The 22,520-nt window shown below is 42.8% G+C and overlaps 1 long non-coding RNA gene across 1 annotated transcript in view; it reads left to right on the top strand.

Annotated features, from left to right (window-relative positions):
• The first annotated feature begins 13,213 nt into the window (after positions 1-13,213).
• The window catches only part of LOC145506632 (uncharacterized), a 72,788-nt gene continuing 63,481 nt past the window's right edge, over positions 13,214-22,520 (top strand). Inside the window, exon 1 of the long non-coding RNA XR_014054085.1 lies at positions 13,214-13,369. This is a non-coding gene — a long non-coding RNA (uncharacterized LOC145506632). The remainder of the gene's footprint in view (positions 13,370-22,520) is intronic.

The raw sequence follows: 22,520 nt of genomic DNA, 5'->3' as shown, positions 1-22,520 counted from the left end.
TTTTTTATTTCTTCTTGGTTCAGTCTTGGAAGATTGAACTTTTCTAAGAATCTGTTTCTTCCAGGTTATCCATTTTATTGCCACATAGTTGTTCATAAATCTCTTATAATCCTTTGTATTTCTGCACTGTCTGTTGTAACCTCTTCTTTTTTTGTTTCTAATTTTGTTGATTTGATGCTTCTCTCTTTTTTTCTTGATGAGTCTGGCTAAAGGTTTGTCAATTTTATCCTCTCAAAGAACCAGCTTTTAGCTTTATTAATCTTTACTATTGTTTCTCTCATTTCTTTTTCATTTATTTCTGCTCGGATCTTTATGATTTCTTTCCTTCTACTAATTTTGGGAGGTTTTGTTCTTCTTTTTCCAGTTGTTTTAGGTGTAAAGTTAGGTTGTCTGTTCGATGTTTTTCTTGTTTCTTGATGTTGGGTTGTATTGCTATAAACTTCCCTCTTAAGACTGCTTTTGCTGTATCCCATAGGTTTTGAGCTGTCGTGTTTTCATTGTCATTTGTTTATAGAAAATTTTTTATTTCCCTTTTGATTTCTTCAGTAACCTGTTGGTTATTTAGAAACGTGTTGTTTAATCTCCATGTGTTTGTGTTTCTTAGAGTTTTTTTTCTTGTAATTGATATCTAGTCTGATAGCACTGTGGTCAGAGAAGATGCTTGATACGATTTCAATATCCTTAAATTTACTGAGGTTTGATTTGTGACCCAAGATGTGGTCTATCCTGGGGAACGTTCCATGTGCACTTGAGAAAAAAGGTGTATTATTCTGCATTTGGATGGAATGTTCTGAAGATATCAATGAGATCCATCTCATCTAATGTATCATTTAAGACTTGTGTTTCCTTATTGATTTTCTGTTTTGATGATCTTTCCATTGGTGTGAGTGGGGTGTTAAAGTCTCCTACTATGATTGTGTTACTGTCAATTTCTCCTGTTATGTCTGTTAGTGTTTGTCTTATGTATTGAGGTGCTCCTATGTTGGGTGCATAGATATCTACAATTGTTACATCTTTCTATCGGATTGATCCCATGATCATTATGTAGTGCCCTTCCTTATCTCTTGTAATCTTCTTTATTTTAAGGTCTATTTTGTCTGATATGAGGATTGCCACTCCAGCTTTCTTTTGCTTCCCATTGGCACAGAATATATTTTTCTATCCTCTCACTTTCCGTCTATATGTGTCTTTAGGTCTGAAGTGGGTTTCTTGTAGACAGCATATATATGGGTCTGGTTTTTGTATCAGTTCAGCCAGTCTCTGTGTTTTGGTTGGAGCATTTAATCCATTTACATTTACAGTGATTATTGATATATATGTTCTATGGCCATTTTCTTAATTGTTTGGGGTTGATTTTGTAGATCTTTTTTCTTCTCTTGTATTTCTTGACTATATAAGTCAATATTTGTTGTAAAGCTGGTTTGGTGGGACCGAATTCTCTTAACTTTTGCTTATCTGGAAAGCTTTTGATTTCTCCATCAATTTTGAATGAGATCCTTGCTGGGTACAGTAATCTTGGTTGTAGATTTTTCCCTTTCAGTACTGTAAATATATCCTGCCATTCCCTTCTAGCCTGCAGAGTGTCTGCTGAAAGATCAGTTGTTAAGTGTATGGGGTTTCCCTTGTATGTTACTTGTTGCTTCTTCCTTGCTGCTCTTAATATTCTTTCTTTGTATTTGTTAGTTTGGTTAATATGTGTCTTGGTGTGTTTCTCCTTGGGTTTATCCTGTATGGGACTCTTTGTGCCTCTTGGACTTGCTTGACTATTTCCTTTTCCATGTTGGGGAAATTTTCAACTATAATCTCTTCAAAAATTTTCTCATACCCTTTCTTTTTCTCTTCTTCTTCTGGGACCCCTATAATTTGAATGCTGGTGCATTTGATATTGTCCCAGAAGTCGCTGAGACTATCCTCAGTTTTTTTAATTCTTTTTACTTTATTCTGCTCTTCACAAGTTATTCCCACCATTTTATCGTCCAGCTCACTGATTTGTTCTTCTGCTTCATATATTCTGTGATTGATTCCATCTAGAGTATTTTTAATTTCAGTAATTGTGTTGTTTGTCTCTGTCTGTTTATTCTTCTAGGTCTTTGTTAAACGATTCTTGCATTTTCTCCATTTTGTTTTCAAGGTTTTTGATCATCCTTATTATCATTATTCTGAATTCTTTTTCAGGTAGTTTGTCTATTTCCTCTTCATTTATTTGGACTTCTGTGTTTCTAGTTTGTTTCTAGTTTGTTCATTTGTGTAATATTTCTCTGCCTTTTCATTATTTTTTTTTAACTTATTGTGTTTGAGGTCTCCTTTTCCCAGGCTTCAATGTTGAATTCTTTCTTCCTTTTGGTTTCTGCCCTCCTAAGGTTGGTCCAGTGGTTTGTGTAAGCTTCCTATAGGGTGAGATTAGTGCTGAGTTTTTGTTTGTTAGTTTGTTTTTCCTCTGATGGGCAAGGCTGAGTGAGGTGGTAATCCTGTCTGCTGATGATAGGGTTTGTATTTTTGTTTTGTTTGTTGTTTAGATGAGGTATCCTGCATAGGGGGGTATTGGTGGTTGGGTGATGCCTGGTCTTGTATTCAAGTGGTTCCCTTTGTGTGAGTTCTCACTATTTAATATTCCCTAGGGCTAGTTCTCTGGTAGCCTAGAGTCTTGGAATCAGTGTTCCCACTCCAAAGGCTCAGAGCTTGATCTCTGGTTAGGAACAAAGATTCCACAAGTGATTTGTTATGACATTAAGTGAGATTAAAACAAATATCCAAAAATGAGAAATCAAAGATGAACTCCAGACAAATGGCAATTACAAAATCAGGCAAATAATAATTAAAATAATGGAATATACACGTATACATATACAACAATGAGCAAAGTCAAAACAGTCCAAGAAAAATAAAGTACAGTAGATTGAGCTGGTGAACAAAGGAAAACAGGTATTATATTTACCAGTTAAGAACAAAACTAACTAAAGTCCAAACTGGAAAACAAAACTAAAGCAAGGTGCCAACTAGGAAAAAAGCAATGAAAATGAAACTAACAAATATGTTGAGAGGAAAGAAAAGAAAGAAAGAATAGATATACAAAGTTAAACAGAGGTAGCTGAAGAAAATTTATATACATTAACGATTAACTGCTTGGGGAAAAGAACAATAGGAAAGGAAAGCAAAGGAATAAGTGTAGAAAAAAAATTTAATTGAAATTATAAAAAAGAGAAAAAAAAAAAGGAAGAAGAGAGAAATAATGGAGAAAAAAGGAAAACTCCACAGAACTGCAAAAGCCCAATGTAGAGGCAGAGGTTTATAACAACAATAAAAAGTGTGACTGAATATACACATATACATACACACCATCAGCAAAATCAAAACAGTCCAACAAAAATAAAGTACAATAGATTGACCTGGCAAACAAACAAAACAAAAAATTATATCTACCAGTTAAGAACAGAACTAAATAAAGCACAAACTGGAAAACAAAACTAAAGCAAGCTGCCAATTAAGGAATAAAGCAATAAAAATAAAACTAACAAATATGTTGAGGGGAAAGGAAAGAAAGAAAAGAAAGAGAATAGATATGCAGAATTAAATAGAGGTAGATAAAGAAGATTTATATACATTAAAGATTAACTGCAAGGGGAAAAGAACAGTAGGAAAAGCAAACAAAGGAATAAATGTAGAAAAAATAATAATAGGTTTAAAATATTAAAAATTAAAATTAAAAAAGAGGAAAAAAAAAAAGAAAGGAAAACTACACAGAACTGCAAAAGCCCAATGCAGAGGCAGAGGTTTATAACAACAATAAAAAATGTGACTGAGAAAAAAAAAGCTCAAATGTTTAATTAGATTTCATTGTGCCAATAAAACTGACAACTACAACAGAGCGGAGGGGGGAAAAGGGAAAAAAAGACAAAAAATCCAAAAGAATCTACAGAACAAGTCAAAACATAAGAACAATAAATGTTTTTCTTGAGTCACTGCTGTCAGAGTCCTTTCCCTCGCTGGGAGTCACAGTCCACCTCACCTCCCTAGGATGCCCTCCAACACTGTGCTGGTCTCTGGACCTGCTGTGTGGTCAGTTCAGATTCTAATCTGGTCCTACTCCTGTGTGTTCTTGCTTCCAATGTCCACGGCTATCAGAACTAGTGCGTTTTCTTGTGTGGGAGCTCTCAATGACCTTTTATATATGCCATAGACACTGAGTCTGCCTAGTTGATCGTGTGGATTTAATCTGCAGCTTGTACAGCTGGTGGGAAGGTTTTGGGTCTTCTTCCTTAGCCCCACTCCCCCTGGGTTTCAACTGTGATTTTATTTCCCGCTCTACATGCGGGTCGTCCACTGGGGTTTGCTCCTGAGGCTGCCCTGGAGGATTTGGGTTTGCCCCTGTGAGGGCCAGGTGTGGAGGTGGTGCAGCTGCTTGAGTTGCAGGGGTTCTGGCAGCACCAGGTACTCAGGGGAGTTGGGGGCTAGGGCAGCAGAAAATATAGTACTCTAGAAGGGTATGGCAACCAGTATTGGCTAATACACTCCAGTATTCTTACCTGGAGAACCCACCTCCCCCGCCCCCTCATCCAGCCCAGCCCCGGCCCGGACAGAGAAGCCTGGCAGGCCAAGTCTACAGGGTCGCAAAGTTGGACACGACCAAAGCGACCCTGTGCGCATAGACACAAGACTTTTTTTTTGCTTGTAGCAACTCTTCCCCAGCGAGAGTTAAGCATGAAGGTGGTGCAGCTGCTTGGCTTGTGGGGACCCTGGAGCGCCAAGTGTGCAGGGACACGGACTGCCTCTGGTGCAGGAGTTATAGCCCTGTCAGAGCCTTTTTTTGAGCCTCTTGTAGCTGGCCATCAGTAGGCTTCTTTGGCCAGTCTTTCTCCGTAGCTCCGCCCATTGAGGCACTTAGAGGGCTTCCTTGTCTGGGGTCCTTCTCTGTTGTTCACCACCTCAGTCACATAGAGGGGCCCCCCTGGCTGGGGTCCTATTCTGTGGATCTGCACGTCAGGCACTTAAAGGGGCACTGTGGGTGGGGTCTTACTCTGTAGTTCAGGGCCTCAGGCATCTGATGGGTCAGCCTCTCTATTGTTCAGCTGCCCACGCTGGCGTGTGGGGAGAGAGAGGCTATGGTGATGGCTACAACACCTACGTGTGACTCAGCAGGATCGCCTTGTTTCCATGGCTGCCTGGCTTTCCTCCACAGGCACTTCCTATCACAGTCTCCTCCCTCACATCCCCTTGATCCGTTTCTCCGTTTCTCCGGAGTCAACAGCAGCCCTCGCCCTGGGATCGCTCCACAATCCCTAAACTCCAGCCACTGCACCTTCCTGGAGACTTGGGTCCCTGTCTGGGGAATGTATGGCTGTGGCAAGGGCTGCCTGATTCTCATTCCATTTAGGCTGCCACAGATCAGCTGTTTCCCTCTCAGCCTTAAATGTTTCTCCTCTGACGCAGACAATTGCCCCGATGTGGGGACCAAACCCCTGCTTCAGTTCCCCCACCCACTGAGGGCAGATCCAGTCCAACTAACACTCCTGTTTTTCCCCCTAGTTCCTTCGTCCTACCGAGTTTTGTGTGGGTCTCCGTATTCTTTTCCACTGGTCAAGTACTCCTGTCTGCTCTCAGGTAGTGTTCTGCATGCACTTCTGTGTCTGAAGATGTATTCCTGATGTACCCATAGAGAGAGATGTACTCCACATCCACCTACTCCACCATCTTGTTCTCCTCCTATTTGATTCTTTTTAACAGTGGAGGAAATGGAAAGATTCTAACAGGATTCTTATTTGGACTTATTCCATTCAGGAAAAGAAAGAAAGACAGGCACATTATTACTTATCTGCAATCTATAAAATACTATTTTGAGAATAAATAGCATTCTGGTTTTTCTCTCTCTCTTTTTTTTTCATTCTTAATTGAAGAAAAAACGTGCAGTTAGGCCAAAGGAAGAAATACCTTTATTGCCAAAGATGACTGTGTTATCTGTCTCCTCAAGGAACTTTTGTATAAAAATAATCTGATTTTCATTTTGATTTATCTGATACCAGAGATTGAACCAAATGACTCCCAAGGCTGTTCTCAAATCCACATTTTATAATTTTTAAGAAAGCAAATGTCCTTTATAAAGAATTCTACAAACTGAAAAAGGAGTTTTCTTTTTTCTGTGAAGGCACCACCCTCGATGTGAGAACTGGGGATGTACTCCTGGCCTGCCTTGAGTTTAGGACCACAGAGCACAGATCTAGTTGGAGCATAATGGAAGGCCCCACCAGTCCCTCATAAATGGCAGCAGGGGAGCAGAGCTGCAAGCTCAAATACCTCTGTATGTGATCCAGTTGCTTCTGTTTTCAAAAACTTGCTTTTACTTGGTTGCACTGAAGCACATTCTATCTAGAATTAAGGGGAAAAAAAGAGATTGTAATGGTAAAGTGGATGCCTGGCATTTCCTTATGTTTTGCAGAAAGAAAATCTGGGCTTCCTTTTGATAAACCACAGTGTCTTAGTGGAGCCAGATTTGGGCCCCAAATGGCAAAGTCTTTACCTCCTCATTGTCTGTGAGGCATAGTGTTGTCCTGTCCATAGATAATACTTCTTCTTTATGTTGGGGACCAAAGGAATCATATGTGATCACAGTTCAGTGAACACGTGATTTCAGGAAGAGAGTTCTCAGTGGCAGAATAGTGCTTAGTATGTGCAAATTGTTTTTGGCTGGAGGTAAAGAAACCCTGAAACCCTGATTTATGGTAGTATATTTTTCTGGCATAAAAAGTAAGTGAAAGAAAAACACTGAATGATGTCACTTATGTGTGAAATCAAAAGGAAACCAAACTTGTAAAAACTGAGTCGAAGGATAGTTACTAGGGGCTGGGGCAGGAGAAATTGGGAAGATGTTGTTTAAGGGTATTAACTTGAAACCAAGTTGATAAGTCCTAAGTCCTGAAGATTTAATTCACTGCATCCTGCTTGTAGCTAACAATACTGTATTATAAGTTTCAAAGTTACTAAGAGACTAGATCTTAATTATTTCCACCACAAAAAAAGAAATTATAATTATGTGAGGTGATAGAGATGCTAACTATGATGATAATCATATTGCAATATGTGAATGTACCAAATCAACATGTTATACATCTTACAACATTGTATGGCAGTTGTTGTACGACAATTTTGTTTTTAGTTGTTAAGTCATGTCTGACTTTTTGACCCCATGATCTGTAGCCCACCAACCTCCTCTGTCCATGGGAATTCCCAGGCAAGGATACTAGAGTGGCAACCCACTCTAGTATCTGGCATATTCCAGACCCTGGGATTGAACCCGTGTCCCCTGCATTAGCAGGTGGATTCTTTACCACTGAGCCATCTGGAAAGCCCTGTATGGCAATCAGACTCCAATAAAAAGAAATCTACAGATACACACTACTGCATATAATATAGATTAAGAAAAACAAACAAGGACCTATTGCATAGCATAAATAACTATGTGTTATCTTGCAATAACCTATAATGGGAAAGGATCTGAAAAAAATATATATATAAAGCTGAAAGTTCACTATACACTTGAAATTAATAAGACATTGTAAATCAATTATATCTCAATTTTTAAAACAGGAGATTTTTTAAAGGAAGGTCAAAAAGTACCCATTCAGCAGTTCAGTCATGTTGGTGCTCACATGGCTCCAGTTCCCTTGGCTTTTCCCTGATATTATAAGATGGCTTCTTTGCAGCCAGCTGTGTATCACCATCCAAGGTAGGAGGAAAGCAACTAGGGAGAAGGATCCACGTCAGTCACATCTGTCTCCTTTTATGAAGGAAACAAAAACTTTCCCAGAAATATTTCCCAGCAGACTTCAGGGTGCATCACATGACCACCTCCAGCTGCAAGGGAGCCTAAGAAATCCAGGATCAGGGTCACCATGATTTACTGTGACCAAATTAACCTAGAGTTTTGCTGACCCTGAACATAACTAGATTCTGTCAGCAGGGATGGGGGATAGGAGTGCTCTGGATAGACAAGTAAAAGTGTCTGTCAAATACAGTAACTTGGATGAGCAAATAGTTTATTTTATGCTTTTTTTAAAAGATTTTTTTTATGTGGATCATCTTCAAAGTCTTTAATGAACCTGTTACAATATTGCTTCTGTTTTGTGTTTTGACTCTTTGGCCACAAAGCATGTGGGATCTTAGTTCCCCAACCAGCAACTGAACCCTCAACCCCTGCATAGAAGGTGAAGTTCCAACTACTAGACCACCAGGAAATCCCAAGTAGTTTATTTTTTGTGCTCTTGAGTGCTCAGCTGCTCCTTTGTGTTAGACTCTTTGTGACCCTTAGTTTATTTTAGATGGCCTTAAATTCCAAATCCCAGTCTATTATTTATTACCTGCTGCGAGTCAGCTAGCCTCAGATTCTCAGGTAAAATAGAGTGATTTTTATCTCTATCTGATTGTTGTGATTATTGCATAAGATGTTATTTAAAATGCTTAGCATAAGGAATGGGTAATAATAAGTCCTTAGGGATACTGGGCCCCTTTCAACTTTGACCCATGGTCTATTTATGCAGAGGAAGCTCTGTGCAGAAGAGACAGTGGCGAACAAGATGGTGGAGGAGTAGGTGGAGGTGGAGTATATCTCTCCCCACGGATACATCAGGAATACACCTTCAGACACAGAAGTACATGCAGAACACCAGCTGAGAGCAGACAGGAGTACCTGACCAGTGGAAAAGAATATGGAGACCCATGCAAAACTCAGTAGGAGGAAAGAACTAGGGGGAAAAACAGCAGTGTTAGTAGGACTGGACCTGCGCTCAGCGGGTTGGGGAACTGAAGCAGGGGTCCGATCCCCTCATCGCAGCAATTGTCTGCGTCAGAGGAGAAACATTTAAGGCTGAGAGGGAAACAGCTGATCTGTGGCAGCCTAAATGGAATGAGAATCAGGCAGCCCTTGCCTCAGCCATACATTCCCCGGACAGGGGCAGCCATACATTCCCGGGACAGGGACGCAAGTCTGCTGGAAGGTGCAGCGGCTGGGAGCTGGAGTTTAGGGGTTGTGGAGCAATCCCAGGGCGAGGGCTGCTGCTGACTGCAGAGAGACTGATTCAGGGTATGTGAGGGAGGAGATTGTGGTGGGAAAGGCCTGTGGAGGAAAGCTAGGCAGCCATGGAAGCAAGGCGATACTGCTGAGTCACGTAAAGGATTTGGAGCCATCGTCATAGCCTCTCTCTTCCCACACACCAGCACGGGCAGCTGAACAATGGAGAAGCTGAGCCATCAAAGCCTGATGCACTGAACTACAGAGCAGGACCCCACTGAGGGTGCCCCTTTAAGTGCCTGATGCGCCCATCTACAGAGTAGGACCCCAGTCGGGGGAGGGGGGGGGCCTTCTATGTGCCTGACTTGCCGAGCAACAGAGAAGGACCCCAGGCAAGGGAACCCTCTAAGTGCCTGAATGGGCCAAGCTACGGAGAAAGCCTGGCCAAAGAGGCCTTCTGATCATCAGCTACAAGACCATAAGTCCTGCTGCGGAGGCGTCCATATTCCTGCACAGTTGGTGCTGCCAGGGTCTCCACAAGCCAAGCAGCTGTGCCACCGTCATGCTTAACTCTCACCGGGGCAGAGCTGCCACAGGCACAAAAAGACTTGCACCTACGCGCACAGGGTCACTTCAGTCATGTCCAACTCTTTGCGACCCTGTAGACTGTGGCCTGCCAGGCTTCTCTGTCAGGGAAGGGGAGTTCTGTAGGCAAGAACCCCCAAATTAAAAAAAAAAAAAGAGAGAGACTGTGGCTCTTACCTGGGGCATGTTAGAAATTATTCAGAGCAGAAGGAATTCGGTTCTCTCTGGCACATTTAGTGAGGCACCTGTCACAGGTTGGTAGGGATTCCCAGTACAGGTGAATAAGCTAAGATCATGAGCCAGGGGACCAAATTTCTTAGAGATGTTGACTCTGCCTACTCCCTGTGGGCCTCAGGAAGCCTTCAAACCTAGTGTGACTAAATTACACTCACCCTATAGCAAATGCCTAGATGCTTCCAGGATTCCTGTTCTTCCCCCATCCCCGCCCCAACACAAGACACAGGCATACTGAGTTTCATGCACAAAGAGTAGAAACCAGAAAGGTGTTTTGGGTGCAATGGTGAAAAGTTGGGCTCTGGTCTGGGTTCAAACCCCAGCTCTGTTGTAAGGTAGCTGTGTGACCTCTGAGCAAGTTATTTCATTTTTCTGTGCTGTGTGACTCTGAGCAAGTTTCTTGATCCCTCTGTGCCTCAGTTTCCCTATCATTAAAAGGAAGTGATAAAAGCACTTCATAAGGTCGTTGTGAGAAATAGATGAGTCAAATATACATAAAGGGCTTCCACAGTGACATCTGTAGTGGAATACCTTGCAGACACATTAGAAGGGATTTGGCCACCACTTGATTTAAACATGCTCTGAGATGGTTACAGCACTGATGAATTAACAAGTAATCTTCTAAGTCTCTAAATGGCTAAACTTCTAAATTACTCCTGGGGGATTACCCTAGAGCCCAAAGGAGTTCCCAGTGTTGCCTTTCAGCTTTGCTTGGGTTCCTTCTGAGCTTCTGCCAGGCCAGCCATAGAGGGAATATCCACAAGTGGATATCATTAAAGTAGGGAAAATGTCAGTGCATTTTTCTCCTTGCTCTCTCTAACACACAAACAGGACCATGCTACTCTCTGACTTGAAGACTTCTCAGTGCCATCTCTTTGCCAGATTTCCTTACATGTCACCCAAGAGTTTCCAGGCTATGCTACCTGGTGACACCTGTTTATCTTCTGCAACCCCTGTGTCACGTGTTCTGAAGACAATAGTTCTCAAACTTTAGCTGCACCAGAAGTATCCAGAGGGCTGGTTAAAAAGCATATTTCTGGGCCCTACAGAATTTCTGATTCAGCTGGTAGGACTCAAGAATGTACATATCTAACTGATCTATTCAGGTTGGCTGCCTTTCCTTTTCTGAAAGGAAATGAAGACTTTAAAAACTAATTTTTAATTCATATTGTTTCTCTAATGCAGAATAGTCCTCCCTGATTAGACCTTGAGCTGTTTGAAGTCTAGAACCTTGCTGATTCATCTTCATCCATCCAGGGGCTTCCTGGCCCATTGTCTAAGACCTAGCAATTTTTCTCAACAGTGTCTGATGCTCAAATGAAATTCAAATGAGTGAGGTTTGGCTTTGCATCTGTTCTGTCTTTCATCTACAAAGCAGCAGTGCCAACTGACTTACTGGCAAGAACTTTTCTGAGTCGTGGTGGCAAGCTGACCAAGTTAGGCCCCCAAGACTTCCTCTGGGACCCACACACTCTTTTGTTTAAAAACTGTATGAAGTTCAATGTGCCCAGTAGAGGCATAAACAGGAGCTTTTTAGCCTCTGAAAGTCAGTACTCCAGTGTGGACAGATCTGCAGCCTTGGTTCATGGACACCTAGGGTATCTAGTTTTTATTCTCTTACCCAAGCTCTTTCCTTAAAGATGCACAGAATACCCACTGATCTCATTTTAGATATCATAAATGAACTTTTTCTTTCATTTTGGCTGACCAGTACAAAAGGAACGGTAATCACACAACTGAGACTAGAATAACCTTAATGAATGTCCCTTCTAGAGAGAACAGGGTATAATAGCCTGGCCTGAGAGTATATTTAAGCATGTATTGTAGTCTTTACTCTAGATGTGATCTGAATTTTTGATCACTGTTTTATCATGTTTTGCCATTGTTTTACATTATATTAGGGATTCCCTGATAGCTCAGTTGTAAAGAATACACTCACAATGCAGTAGACCCTCATATGATTCCTGGGTGATGAAGATCCGCTGGAGAAGGGATAAGCTACCCACTCTGGTATTCTTGGGCTTCCCTTGTGGCTCAGCTGGTAAAGAATCCACCTGCAATGCGGGAGACCTAGGTTCAATCGCTGGGTTGAAGAAGAATGTATATTTTCCTAGCCAATGAAAACTTCTGATTGATTTAAACATTAGGATGACAGAAGGCCCTTATCTAACTTGAGTGACACAGATTTCTTTTGTGGGGTTCTCGGTTTTTACTAGAGATCTCATTTACCAGTCCTCTCTTTTTTCAGACATGGCTGGCATCAGACAGCTTTGGCTGGCTATTTCACCATCCTGAACCTAGGTTTCCTTATTTACCAAATGGAGATAATATTGTCTCATAATATTGCTGTGAGAAGTAAGTGAAACAGCATAAGTAAGGTGCCAAACTGTGTACTGTGTACTGCATTGTGAGTAGGGTCTAGAAGGGGCAGAGTCCCTGTATATAAAGTTTGGTACACAGTAGGTCCATAGCAAACACGAAATTAACATATTTATTGAACACTTTCTGCCTTTGTAACTTCATGCACCATGTGATGTGGTATAGGCTAAAGAAGCATATATAGTCTGTGATGGGTAAGGGCCATTCATGCAAAATTAAATAAAACAAAGGCAATAAATTCATAAATGACAACAGGACCCACATAGCATAAAATAGTAGAGGCCTGCATGCCAAAGAGGATTATAATAAAGGATTGAGTTTTGTCGGAGGAGGCAAGAAGATTCTGAAGATTTTATAGAGAATTTTTTAAGTTTTTATTTTAATTCTTTTTTATCATCAAACAAAGAGGAGGTTTCCCCCAAGCCTCACTTTCTTAATTGGTAAAATATGGATACTGATAAAACATTGTGAGGAGTCAGTGAAATAAATTGTGCAACTTAGTGAATTAATAAATGCTGAATAAACTTTAACTATTGGAGAAGAAAACAATTCTAGAGAAGTATTAATAATAAAAAAAAAAAAGCTTGGGACCAGCAGTCTGGAAACCTGAGTCCTTCATCTCTTTGAGTCTACAAAGACGAAACTAGAGGACCAGCAGACTCTCAAAGCCCCTTCCAGCACAATGGTCCTTTGTGTTGGGCTCTGTGTTTTGCATGGTGAGTGGGGTCTAAAGGGGCAAGGGTCCCTGCCCTCACCACCAGTTGCATACCAGATGCTGCCTGCTCTGGCCTCCTCTGGCTCTCAAGGTGTTTTGTGAGTATGTTGAGTTCATAGAGAGTTGGGTTTGAATTTTGGCTTTGGACTTCAGTTTCTGCAGGGGAATATAGTTTTTATTTACATTGTAGGGTGGTTATAAGGAATCAAGGAAGTGCTGATTACGGTGGTGACTATGATAATGGTGATTATGATGGTAGTGGTGGTAATTATGATGGTGATGGTGATGATATTGATGATGGTGGTGGTGGTGGTGGTGATGATGATGGTGGTGGTGCTGGTAGTGGTGGTGGTGGTGTGTGGCTGTTGTTACTACTCTAATACCTCTTGACCTAAGAAAACAGGAATTTGTCCTCTGCATCCTTCTGCTCCCAAGCATTATTCCCCTCTCCTGTCCAGGTGAGTCTGTTTCTTTTTCATTCCTTTGCTTCCAGTGTTATTTTACTGGCCCCCCAGAGCAGTCTTATTTCCATCTTGTCTTGATATTGTCCAGGTCCCCCCAAGAACACAGAAACTTCCCTTGCATGTTTCTTATCCTTGTGGGTTTGCTTCCTGTATTTCCCACTGTTCCACACTCATGGACCTCAGTTACTGGGCAAAAGATATGCTATGATATTCTATGCATATTTATATCAAGACCTTGTGATACATACATCATTGCTTGCATAGATGCTAAGACATTTCAGTTGTGTCTGACTCTTTGCAACCCTATGGACTTAGCCCTCCGGGCTCCTCTGTCCATGAGGACACTCCAGTCAAGAATACTGGAGTGGGTTGTCCTTCCCTCCTCCAAGAGATCTTTCTGACCCAGGGAATGAACTCACATCTCTTATGTCTCCTGTATGGGCAGGCAGGTCCTTCCCACTAGCACCACTTGGGAAGCCCGTATATATGTACCATTACCCTTGTTCATTTCACTGAAATGAAGTTTTTGCCTTCATTTCTAACCGAAACCAGTGTTTGAATAAAAATAAAGCCAGACACAAAGAAGTCAATCACACACTCATTGCTGAGAGCAATCACATAAAATTAGTGAGTTCAGTCCTTACATACACAGCAGGTGTGTTAATGCACTGAAGGAACTTGCAAATCAGTCGGATCTAGGCTCACTTCTAAGCAGCCAGCCTTAGGCCGGGTGCCCTGAAGTCAGAAACCCCGAGAAAGTGTATATAGTGTGAGAAGAGTTTCCTAAGACACTCTGTAAACAGCCAAGATGAGAGGCTGACATTTTTAAAAGAGAGAGGGGGGGAAAGGTGAGCAACCAACTTACCAGGAAGATAGCGCCAAAGTGAACCTATGATTTCAACTCAGATATGCAGCGTTGTCGCCAAGATAGCTGTGTCTGAGTTATCTCGGGAAGAAACAACATTCTGGATTGATGGGCTAGACGCGGGGGAGTTTGTGGATTTAAAAGCAGTCCCTCCAGCCCGTCTTCCCCCAGACTTCAGTAAAAGCCTGTCTTAAACTGTGCCACTCAGACAAGGAGTTAAAAGAAGCCCAAGCGAGAGCAAAATTTCCAATTTGGAAGCTAGAAGCTGGTCCTTCTTACTCAGCACTCACTTTTTTTTTTTTTTTTTTTAGGATTTATTATTTATTTATTTATGGCTGCGCTGGGTCTTCATTGCTGCGTGCGGGCTTTTCTCTAGTTGTGGCGATCAGGTCCAGTTGCAGTGCGCGGGCTTGTCATCGCAGTGGCTTCACTTGTTGTGGAACATAGGCTGTAGGGCGAGTGGGCTTCAGTAGTTGCGGTTCCCGGGCTCTAGAGCACAGGCACAGTAGTTGTGCAGACGGGCTCAGCTGCTCCGAGGCATCTTCCCGACCCAGGGATCGAACCGGAGCCTCCTGCATCGGCAGGCCCATTCTTTACCATTGAGCCACCGGGGAAGCCCCTTACTCAGCGCGTCTGCTTCTTGCCCACACCTAACTTTGTACCCGATTTTGCTTTCTTATTATACATTTTGTCATTTGTCAATTGCTTTGAAGATGAAATTAGGACCTGCCATCCTTAAGTTCTCCACTGCAGCAAGCACAGAGCTTTAGACAAAGTACCATTCCATTCAGTGTTCCTAAAACTGGTCAATGAAATCAGCAAAGCTTAGGGATTTAAGAAACTTAGGACTAACGACTTTAGGTATAATGGAATTATTCCACTATATGGGGAAGCCATATAGCTGGGGTCCCCAACCCTGGGCGAAGGGCCTGTTAGGAACTGGGCCGCACAGCAGGAGGTGAGCAGCGGGTGAGCAAGCAAAGCTTCATCTGTATTTACAGCAAACCCCCACCCCCAACAGTCACTCACATTACAAGCTCAGCTTCACCTCCTGTCAGATAAGCAGCGGCATAATACATGTAATGCATTTGAATCATCCCCAAAGCATACCACAACCCCCACGTCTGTGAAAAAATTGTCTTCTGTAAAACTGGTCCCTGGTGCAAACACGGCTGGGGATTGCTGCCGTGGAAGGCTGTGAGCTTATGAGTCAGGCTGACCTGGGATTGAGTCCTGGCCCCAGGAACTCTTTGCCAGTGACCTTGGTGACTTGCTGTTGTCACATGTGTTCATCTCTGGGTTCATCTGAACTTCTTGTCTCCAAGTCTCACCTTCTTCATCTCTAAAGGGAGGGAGGTCATGATTCCTACTGCATAGACTACTAACAGTACCTACTTCAAAGAACCAACCTCATAATAAGAGTAAGTCCCTCATAATTCTTGGGAAGAGTTCATGGAAATTATGATTAAACAGCTCTTAGCACAGTGTTTGCTACATATTAGGCACTCATTCAGTGAGAGCTGTTAATAATAATGTGGTCATTTTCTACTTCAACTTTGGATTTATCTTGAGGGGCAATTTTCACTCTCTTATTGACAAAATAATGACGTCATCCAAATAAATACACTGGAGCTTTCCTTGAGGATTGATGGCATTGTTCCCACCATGGGCAGGTGGCACTGTGGATTTTTTTTTTTAGCTTTTTATTTTGTATTGGGGTATATAGCGGATTAACAAACAGTGCTGTGATAGTTTCAGGTGAACAGAGAAGGGACTCAGTCATACATATACATGTATATATATTCTCCTCCAAACTCCCCTCCCAGCCAGGCCTAGCATTGTGTTTTCATTATTTGATTGAGGCCCTTCTAATCTTTTTTTGTTAAAGATATCAAGATAAGAGAGGGGACATGGGTATACCTGTGGCTGATTCATGTTGATGTTTGGCAGAAGCCAATACAATACTGTAAAACAATTATCCTTCAATTAAAAATAGATTAATTATATATGTTTATATATTAAGATAATCCATTTAATGTATGTAAAAAAAAATCCCTGTGATTATATAATTATACAGAGGATTCTGGAATTATCTGTGGAATAAGAGTAACTGCCATTTATTCAATATCTACCTCCTGTCTTGCCCAGTGTGGGGCACTTTGTCTCCATTACTTCACCTAATCCTCTGACTGGCCACGATTTTAGCTCCATTTCACTGATGAAGGAGCTAAAGCTCACAGGGTAAGCAACTTGCTCTGGTCACATAGTCCGAAAATAGCAGAGGTGGGTGTGATTTGAAGTGGGCTCTGACATCAAGTCCCTGCCCTGGCCAGCACTCCTGACATCTGGAATATTCGCAGTCTTGTTCAGAGGTTAGGCACGCACCAGCCCCACCCCAGAGTCTGGGGTATGATTCTTCTACCTGTTTGCCAGGATTTCGCTGCTACAGTTTAAGCCCGCGTGGAAACACCATTGTAAATTACTTATTTTGAAAGTTGGCTAATGGGCCTGAAGGATTCACTATTCACAGTAAACAACACCAACAGCATGCGAGAGAGTAGGTCCCCAGGCCAGGAAATCGCCTCATCTATCTTAATCCTTCCTCCTTTGCACACGCATCTCCTGTTCCTCTGGCATTTTCATGCCCTGTTCCTTCCCTCGTTGAACACACAGGATGTGTGTTTTGGGTGTCAGGGTACAAGCACCCTGGCAGACATTCCCCACAGTGTTAATTATCTTGAACTGTTCTCTGGTGTCTGTGGCGTTGGGAAGACCAGGGGGAGAAGAAGCTACACCTTTGGTACACGTGTCTGAAGGAATGTGTGCAGTGACTGTTCACAACTGTCTCCAATTCTTCTCCCTCTGATGCACATCAATGGAGCTCCCCTTAGGCGTTAGGTGCCAGGGATGGGGCTACACTGACCGGGATCAGGACTAAGATGACTTTTCTGGAGGAGCTTGCAGAAAGGGGTGAGCTGGAGGAGACTGGCAAGCAGAGCAGGTCTCATTCTAATATAGTAAATGCTGCCATGTGTGTGTATACCCTGCAGCTCAGATGGTAAAGAATCTGCCTGCAACGCAGGAGACCTGGGTTCAACCCCTGGGTCAGGTAGATCCCCTGGAAAAGGGAATGGCAATCCGCTTCAGTATTCTTGCCTGGAGAATCCCATGGACAGAGGAGCCTGGCAGGCTACAGTTTGTGGGGTCTCAAAGAGTCAGACACGACTAATACTATGTGTACACAGCGGTGATACTGAGACCAGAAATGGCGTGGAAGGATGAAGGCAGAGCAAGTCCCAAATGTTTTGGTGAAATATATGATGTCTCAGCTAAACATGAGAAGTGCGATACTGTGAGACCAGCAGATCTCAAACCGCATTCCCTGGAACCACATCTTGACACCTACCATGAACCAGGGACCATCTGAGCCCTGGAGAGACGGAGGGAATACAATAGAATCCAGGGCAATGGACTTCCAGAATCAGAATCCTCCGCTATCAATGTATTTTATGATCTTAGCTAAGTCACTTCACTCTTTTGGACTCAATTTCTTTGTCTGTGAAAGAGGGAAGTTGAAGAAGATAATCAATAAAGCTCTCTTGCCAGTTTTGACTCCTTTACAGGGTAAAAGAAGAAAGATTTTTGAAGATTTCTTAATTTTTTTTCCCTGTGATAACAGCCCATGAAGATCCTTGGCTCTGGAGTTAGAGCAGGACGAAATATGCGTGGTCCTTGTTCTTGTGGAATTCACTAGCTGCCTGGGAAACAGTTTTAAACAAACAAAATACATAATTACAGATTACCGAGGGTAACTGCTTTTGAAGGAAAAGTTTTTGGAACACTTTTCATTTCTTAAGCAGCTTGAACTTGTTTGTGATTCTCTTGATTTACAGTTGTGGTTAACAAAACTGCATCTTTTAAAAAGTGTTTTACTTTGGAAACGTCCATTGTGTGTCTGTGTTAGTCACTCAGCCTTGTCTGACTCTTGGTGACCCCATGGACTGTAGCCCGACAGGCTCCTTTTTGTTTACGTTTATTTTATTGAAATATAGTTGATTTATAACATTGTGTTAATTTCTGCTGCACAGCAAAGTGATTCACTTATACATGTATATGCATGCTACGTCACTTCAGTTGTGTCCAACTCTTTGTGACCCCAAGAACTGTAGCCCACCAGGCTCCTCTGTCCATGGGATTCTCTAGGCAAGAATACTGGAGTGGGTTGCCGTGCCCTCCTCCAAGGGATTGTCCCTACCCAGCGAGTGAACCTGCATCCCTCATGTCTCCTGTGTTGACAGGCGGGTTCTTTACCTGGGAAGCCTATATATATTTTCTTTTTCATATTCCTTTCCATTATGGTTTATCACGGGGCAATTGAATACAGTTCCCTGGAAACTGCATCTTTTCAGTTGAGCACATTCTAGATAACATCTGTCTGGGTATCCCCGAGAGCCACAGGCCCAAGAGAACAGCAGGCATTGCTGAGTCATCCAGCTCTGTTTATCATAGGGCTTCTTAGACCCTCTTCTGAGCTATCTGAGAGCCCAAGACCCCTGATGATCAGGAGGAAGCAGCGAAGAAAAAGAAAGCAGTCACCCCTAGGCCGGAGGGGAACAAGAACCACGATTCTGCAGCAGCGTGAGATCGATTGGACCCCGACATCAAGAGATAACTGTGAACAGACCAGTGTTAGCTGCTCCGGCTACAAGCAGGCAGCAGTGAGAGGGTCACAGCTCAGAGCAGTGGACAGCTGTCCCCAAAGTACTCCATCCTCGCTGATGGCAACGAATGGCTCACCAGGGAGAGCTGGGTTTTGCCGTGAGTGGTTGTTTGCATCCAGGCTTAAAGAAGCTAAGGGCATCATCCTCGGTCTCGTGGCTTTGATGAGACAGGGTGAAAGCCCTGGAGGAGGAGATGGCACCCCACTCCAGTATTCTTGCCTGGAAAATTCCATAGACAGAGGAGTCTGGAGGGCTACAGATCGCAAAGCGCTGGACATGACTGAGCGTGCGCATGTGTGCACACACACAGACACACACACACACACACACACACAGTGAAAGAGAGGAGAAGGGAAGTTTCATTGGTGATTTCAGCTCCCACCTATGTATGGCTGTGAATTTCCAAAGTTGTAAATTACTGATCAGGTTCAGAACGAAATTCTAGCCAGGCTTTCTATTGTGCGTGTTCCTTAGAGGTTCTCTAGAAGGATTGTCACATTTTTCTGTGACCCTGGGATGATCCACGTACCTATCTGGTTTAAAAAACACAGCCTGCTTAAGTGACACATTCAAGGTCACCTAGCAAGCGAGTACCAGGGCCAGGAAGAGAACCCAGACAGTCCAACTCTTTTACCTTTCATAATGGACCAGGCTAGGTTTCTTATTTTACTTTTGCATTCTCGGAAATCACAAATTAGCCTGCAGTAAACTTCTCTCTTGGGGAAAGACTGACTTGGTCAATTCATAACCTGGAGAGTTTGCAGCAGTAAAAGAAGTCCCTATAGAAAACAAAGAAAAAGCTCCTGAATTCAGTCCCTAGCCCACATTCCTGGCTCAGACAAGCAGCGGCGTTTGCCCTGATTGCCTGGCTCAGTGCCAAGCCCCGAGAGTACTGGATCTCTGTCTGGATTGTCTTCAGGACAAAGAACCTGGAAACAAAATGGGGGGAGGGGATCTTGGAGAAAGAGGAGAGAGTCCAGGCAGAATGACACATTGCAAGAAATTCTCTGTCATCGGGGAACCCCACCTGCTCCCAAACCTGGTTCAGCCATGCTCCTACAAAGGTTACTGATGGAAGAACTCTGTGAAGAGTTCTTTGACACAGAGGGCTTTGACACAGAGTTCTACAGGACAGTGAGAGTGACATCAAGTGGATGAAGGAGTGAATGAAACAGTCACATGAACTCAGTCCCGTGGTAGAGGACTGCCATTCTGTGAAGCAGGCTTCCTGTTCAATGATCCTGAGGATTCAGTGTTTGCTTCCACCCCACATCCTGGTTCTCTCTCCTGTGTATTTCTCCAGGGACCTCCTTGCAGGAATCTGAGTTCTCTTTGCACAGGGTGGGTCATCTTCTAAGCTCAGTCATTCTGGTGTCTTTGTGGGGACTGGGGAATGAAGTTTGTTTAGGGGATTCATTTGATATGAAATTGACAGATATTTGAGAGTATCTACTATGTGTCATATACTGCCTTATGTATTGGGGATGTAAGGACAGTCCTTACACTCTAGATGCTTTCTGTCTAATTTAGCGAGAAAGGCAATATCACAGATAACCATGGAGAAGAGGTGTCTAATCCATCTCATTAGGTAAGGCTACACCTGAGTTGAGCCTTGAAGGGATAAAGTAGCCACACAGGGCACTAGGAGGTGAGAGTCTAGGGAGCAGCCTCAGCCAAGTATGGAAATGGAGAACAGCATCTGGATGTGGATAAAGATTTCAGAACTCTGGGACAGCAGACTAAGGTTTAGAGCGATCGCTTGGTCCTGGTTTCCTCCTCTGCAAGATGAGAGGGTGGTCTCCAGCCTTGGCTTATTCCACACACATATCCCATGAAGAGGATGAGTTTGGAGGGTGATTCACTTGAAAAGCTCCATATGCCTCCAGTGCCATTTGTCTATTTGTTTTAAAGAGTGAGATCTTAGCTTCATTTAAAGATGCCAACATGACAGTACACCAGAACTTGAAATCTGAATCCAACCAAACCCATGACAAAATACAGTTTTAATTGTGGTAAAATACACATAACCTAAAACTTACTATCTTAACCATGTCTGAGAGTACCCTGGATGGCATCAAGTACATTTCCATAGTCATGCAGCCTTCACCACTGTCCATCTCCAGAACTCAGCCATCAACCCAGCCTGTAACTCTGAGCCCATGAAACAGTAACTTCTCCTGCCCCTAGCCCCTGGTCACCTGCCTTTGTTTGTGGTCATTGAATTGTTTTTGCCTTTCATGTGTAGTCTCAGGCTGATTTTCCAACAGCATGCAATAGATGGAACTATCCAATAGACAACTCCGGACAGAGGGACAGCCATCAGTTTTTTGGTTCTCGCCATGAGGCTCATTTCTCTCAGATGTGACTTCAAAATGCAAAGTTAATGAGCCTTATACTTCATAATTCAAAAAGTCTCATGCACCCTGATGTTCACTGCAGCACCATTTACAATAGCAAAGACATGGTAGCAATGTAAATGTCCATCAACAGAGGAATGGATAAAGAAGCCGTGGTACATTTAGACAATGGAATATTACTCAGCCATAAGAAAGGGTAATGTAATGCTGTTTGCAGTGACATGAATGGACCTAGAGTTAGTCATACGGAGCGAAGTTTAAGTCAGACACAGAAAGAGAAATACATGATATCACTTATATGTGGAATCTAAAATAAAAGGATACAAATGAACTTATTTACAAAACAGAAGTAGAGTCACAGATATTGAAAACAAACTTATGGTTACCAGGAGATGGGGTGGGTGAAATAGTTAGGAGATTGGGACTGATGTAGACACCCTACTCTACATATAGAATAAGTAACTAATAAGAACGTACTATATAGCACAGGGAACTCTCCTTAATACTCTGTAATGGTCTGTATGGGAACAGAATCTGAAATAATAATAATAATAATGGATATATGTGTAACTGATTCACTTTTCTGTACACCTGCCTGAAACTAACACAACATTTTAAATAAACCATACATGCTTAGTCCCTCAGTCTCTTTTTGACCCCATGAACTGTAGGCCTCCAGAATCCTCTCTCTATGGGATTCTCCAGGCAAGATTCCTGGAGTGGACAGCCATTCCCTTCTCCAGGGGATCTTCCTGAACCGAGGTTTGAACCTGGGTCTCCCGCATTATGGACAGATTCTTTACTCTCTGAGCCACCAGAGAAGCCCTAATCAACTATGTGCTGTGCTTAATCTCTCAGTCATGTCTGACTCTTTGCGACCCCATGGACTGTAGCCCACCAGGCTCCTCTGTCTGTGGGAATTCTCCAGGCAAGAATTTTGGAGTGGGTTGCCATGCCCTCCTCTAGGAGAGCTTCCCAACCAAGGGATTGAACCCAGGTCTCCCACATTGCAGGCAGATTCTCTACCATCTGAACCACCAGGGAAGCCCAAATCAACTATACTCCAATATAAATTAAAAAAAAAAAAAAAAAATGTTTCCCCTCCCAGCCTAGAGCACAGAACCCATGGGGAAGCATGAGCTCCCCCTGGAGTTCAGTGCTTGTGTAGCAGCAATCTAGGCAAAAATACCGGGCAAAAAGCT

The sequence above is a fragment of the Giraffa tippelskirchi genome, chromosome 5 (assembly GCF_054371585.1).
Source record: "Giraffa tippelskirchi isolate mGirTip1 chromosome 5, T2T-mGirTip1v1.2.pri, whole genome shotgun sequence".
NCBI classification, from domain to species: Eukaryota; Metazoa; Chordata; class Mammalia; order Artiodactyla; family Giraffidae; genus Giraffa; species Giraffa tippelskirchi.
This window is presented reverse-complemented; position numbering and strand designations above follow the sequence as displayed.